This window comes from Sceloporus undulatus, chromosome 8 (genome assembly GCF_019175285.1).
Source record: "Sceloporus undulatus isolate JIND9_A2432 ecotype Alabama chromosome 8, SceUnd_v1.1, whole genome shotgun sequence".
NCBI lineage: Eukaryota > Metazoa > Chordata > Lepidosauria > Squamata > Phrynosomatidae > Sceloporus > Sceloporus undulatus.
This window is the reverse complement of record NC_056529.1, coordinates 34942832-34947758: the sequence shown is the minus strand read 5'-3', so window position 1 is coordinate 34947758 and position 4927 is coordinate 34942832. Positions and strand designations below refer to the sequence as shown.

The 4927-nt window shown below is 40.5% G+C and overlaps 1 protein-coding gene across 1 annotated transcript in view; it reads right to left on the bottom strand.

Moving 5' to 3' along the window:
- Positions 1 to 4786, bottom strand: part of SNX29 (sorting nexin 29) — a 127331-nt gene extending 122545 nt beyond the window's left edge. The window contains exon 1 of the mRNA XM_042438310.1: positions 4399 to 4786. The gene's annotated coding sequence lies outside the window, so the exon portion shown is untranslated. The remainder of the gene's footprint in view (positions 1 to 4398) is intronic.
- Positions 4787 to 4927: the final 141 nt, after the last annotated feature.

Sequence of the window (4927 nt, the reverse complement as noted above, 5' to 3'; positions counted from 1 at the left end):
ACAATCAAAGTATCCCTGACAGATGGCCAGCCAGTCTCTGTTTAAAAACCTGCAAAGAAGGAGACTCCACCACACTCCAAGAGAGTGTGTTTCACTGTCAAACAGCTTTACTGTTAGAAGTTCTTCCTAAAGTTTAGGTGGAATCTCTTTTCCAGTAGTTTGAACCCATTGCTCCAGGCTCTATTCTCTGGAGATGCAAAAAACATTGCTCCATTTTCAGTATGACATCCCTTCAAGTATTTAAACAGGACTTCATACCACCTCTTAACCTTCTCTTGTCCATGCTAAATATACCCAGCTCCCTAGAGGTTGTTCCTCATAGGGCATGATTTCCAGACCTTTCACCATTCTGGTTGCCTCATCTGGACACTCTCCAGCTTATCAACATCCTTTTTGAAGTGTGGTGCCCAGAAATGGAAGCAGTATCCCAGGTGAGGCTTGACCAAAGCATAATAGAGTGGCACTATTCTTTCCCTTGATCTAGACACTATGCATCCATTGACGCAGCCTAGAATTTCACTGACTTTTTTTGGCTGCCACATCACACTATTCATTCATGTTCATATTCCTGAAAACTGAAACCATGGTCCAAGAAGCCAAATCTTTCCTGGCACCATTTATGGAGCCAGTGTTTGATCTATATTATTTCTCTCCTTTCCTGGGTCATGCCCTTCAACTGGGAGAAAATATGAAATGACAACCTGTGCATCCAGGTTCTTCAGCTTCCTCATAATCTATTATAATATTCCACATTACCACACTAAAGTTTTATAGTGCTATTACTCCACTTTTACTGCTCTGGCTGCCTCTTGTTGCATTCTGAGGCTTGTAGTTCAGTCAGGCCTAAGAGCTCTATGACTGAGAAATCTAAATGCCTTTCCCTTAACTGCAAATCCCAGAATGCAACAGAAGGAAGCCACAACAGTAAAAGTGGAATAGCACCACTATAAGAGTGTAGTGTGGTACTCTAGATTCTGCAGGCTATACCTTGTAGCGTCATTGGTTCCCACATGAACCAAAAGGAAAGGGTAATGGTCAGTGGGCTTAACAAGTCTTGTCAGCCTCTCTGTTACATCGTGGATTTTTGCCCCACAAAGACAGCACATCTCTTGAGACACCTTGTCAGGCCCACAAGCTACTGGTTCTCTATTCCTCAGCAGGGTCCCCTACCACCACCACAAGCTTCCTCTGAGATTTGGAAGAGTGTGTGCTGAAACTTCCAAGATCTCATGCACATGCTCTGAGGCTTGACACTCCTGCTCTTCTTGCTGGTCCTAGTCATCACTGATAAGGCATAGGGCTTCAAATCAATTCTGCAGCTCCAAACTCCCTTTCGCACAAAATGCTAGGCAGCTATATGTTCTTGGTTAACATACAACAATAATCCACAGCTGCTCATCTCCTCCTGACATGCTCATGCTCCCAACAAGGCTCCAGTATGGCTAAACTTTAATATGGCAGTTATGATACTTTAATACTTTAATACTGTCAGTTACTCTGACAGTAATGGGACACAGGAAGAAAAGACATATCCAGTGAGTCTCAGAACCTCTCCATGGCAAGTAATTAATTTAAAATATTGTCCATTGATAGGCAAGGCTTAAATAAAGATAGTTTGCCATCACCTCTTGAGAATGAGCTGTAAAGTTAAATGATCTCCCAATATATACTCAGACACACATTGATCCAGGAAATATCTCAGATAACTGGAAAATCCATGTTGGAAAATGGCTCCTATCCACCATGAATTTGATTTCCCCCCCCACTTTCTGTGTCCAACATGTCTCATGCATTTACACTTGAAATTCAAAACATGTCAATGCTTTGCTCTAGTCCACAGCTTGCTAAAGTTTGGACTACAATTTTCTGAATCCCAAGCCAGCAATAGCCATGCTGTCTAGGGGATTCTGGGAACTGCAATCCAAAAAAGTAACTTTCCCATGTTCCTTTACAGCTCCATACTGGCCCCATCTCTCTCTTGCTGAAATCCCTGATGGAGAGCTCAGTATTTTCATATTGTTGCTGTTGAGGTATGCTTTCAAGTGGTCTATAGCTAAAGACAACACTAAAGCATGGGGTAATCATGGCAAGATTTGTTCAGAGGGGGGTTGCCACTGCCATCCTCTGAGTTTGAGAGAACATGACTTAGCCAAGATCACCCAGAGGTTTCCATGGCTGAGCAGACATTCAAACCCTGGTCTCCAGAGTCATAGTCCAATGTTCAAACCACTACACCACTCTGGTCTTCCATTTGTATATTCAGACATATAATTCAATTAGGGTAAATACACATGTTGCTTGTTCTCTCACTTATAGGTGAGAAATGGCACACCTGCAAGAACCAGAACCATGTAACAGAGTCATCTCCATGTTGCTGAAAAAACTAAGCCTAGGATTGGAAAGGCTCCACTGAACAGATTCTGTCAGCTGAACTATGTTATTAAATTGTGGCTATTTATCTTAATCACAAAACAGAAAAGCTGCTATGCTTCTAGAGAGCAAAAGTTCTCTGAGATGCATTAAAATGCATCCAAATGTGGAGGGAAAAGATGCTTTCAAGAAATGACAAGAAAAGAAATTAGTAGAACAAAGTTCACTTTTAATCTACATATGTATGCAGATTATGCTAAAGAGATTCCTTGAAACATTTTATAACCTTTTAAAACACCCTGCAAGTTGACACTGTTAGAGTTTTTATGACTGTACTGTATTATTGTATTGTATTTTATCACTGTGCTGGCTGTGTGCCGTAATAAATGAAATAATCTACATATGTCATAACCACTGCCTTCAAAAACACTGCTGTAAAAATCCACCTGTCTTGTGGCTTTTATTAACACAGTATGCTTATATTGTACACCCATTACATGTTTATAGAACTGAGTTGCTATGCAACATGCTGGTAGTCTCTCTATTCAGAAGCCATCCTCTAGCAACCAAAGGGCAGAAAATTGTCCATTAAAAAGCAATACTTAGCAAAAATGTTAAGACTCACATTTCACCATGCAGAATTCCATTGACACTTTTAAGGCCTAACCATAACTGTTCTTTAAAAAAAAAAAGAGGAAAAAGGAGAGCCTCAAATTTAGGCATAGGCAAAACCTGTTCTAGAACCCAGTGGTTGCAAGTTAAATCAAAGTATCTTCAAGCAAGGCTGGAAAAACCTCATTCCAGGACACTGAAGACTAATTTGTCAACGAGAATAGACAATTCTGAACTAGACAATCTGAAGCTAGATGGTTTATCTAACATTAATGCTTTAAAAATCAAGTCCAACCTTGAGGAGGGGGTTCATTTGTTTCAATATCTATACGCAACCAACATAACCACTAAAGTCAGAATCATCCATTCCCACCATTCTATATGCATGTGAAACTTTTCCAGTGAAAAAGCAGACAGGAAGAATATCAACTCATATGAGATGTGGTGCTGAAGAAGAGTGCTGAGGATACTGTGGACAGCCGAGAGGACAAACAAATGGGTCCTTGAATAGATCAAGCCTGAAATCTCCCTGGAAGCCAAGATGTCATTGGAGGCTGTCATACTTTGGCCACATCATGAGAAGGTACAACCCATTAGAAAATACAATAATGTGAGAAAAGGTAGAGGAAAGTACCGTAGAAAGAGAGGTGGACCATATGCCAGATAGATAGACTCAATCAGGGAGGTCATGGGCATGGATTTGCATGAACTAAGTGGAGCAATGGATGACAGGAGGGCTTGGAGATGAGGTCTCATCTACAGGGTGGCCATGAGTCAGAATCAACTCAAGGACAGTTAACAACTGCAACAAACCCAACCAATTCTACAGCTAAATGTGTCCAACACAGCTTACAGAAAAAGCAGATGGAAAGCAGTTAGGCCAATAAAAACTAAGGCCAGAACCCTGTTGGTACATTACATTAGTATCTGCACTTTTTCCAGAGTTACACAGAGACAATGAGGGAAGGCAGACAGAATCTGCCAGCCCTATTTTTCTAATGCGTGCTTTTCTTGACAACCACAATGCTTGCAGCCTTTTCCCTCAAGCCTCCACCATCTATGCCACCATAGTTGTCAGAACAGCAGAATTCTAAATGCAATTCATTTAGACAGATGAGCACAAAAGAGGATTCCAAAACTGGTGGTTTACCTGTTCTGTGTAAAGAAGTCCAAAATTTAATGCATGATAACAAATATGCCAGATGGTATGTCTGGAAAAGTCTGGAAAACCAAACCCATCTTCTTTAATCAGAAGTGACATCCTTTTCAATAATACTCTGGGAGGAGAGGAACCCTCCTAAATAACTGAAGTCCCCAGTAACTACTAATTTTTGAATCTTGTAAATTTCTGATATGCTTCAGAAAAGCATCATTGATCAGATCTTCTTGGTTTGGTGGCCTGTAGTAAACCCTTACCTCAATGGTTTTATTTATTTCTCTGTTCTTTGAAGTGTCATTGGTGTTCACATGAAGAGAGTACTGATATGTGTTTTTGATGAGCTTCTGCAAATTGTCAGCAGCTTCCTGGATACATGCACTAGGGAGACAGCACATTTCTCAAATCGTCTTGTCAGGCTGGCCAATGAATCCCCATCTCTTGAGCAATGAATTCCCTACCACCACCACAACCTTTTTCTTCTTGCTATAGTTGTTTGTTATATTGGCTCCTTCCTTGGCAGGCAACATTTCTTGTTACTAGTCTCCTGTTTGTGCATCTTCACCACCATTATACTCAGGAAGATGTAGGAAGTGATTGCTGGAGCAGTTCTGAATCCCTTGTGTATGATCTGGTCTAGACCTACGAGAGAAGCACTCCAACTGGCAGCACAACAAATTAAAATATCCAGAATTGCTGTTGATTGCACTTCTACCTCCCTAGCTGAGCTCTCCCATTAATAATAATAATAATAATAATAATAATAATAATAATAATAATAATAATAAT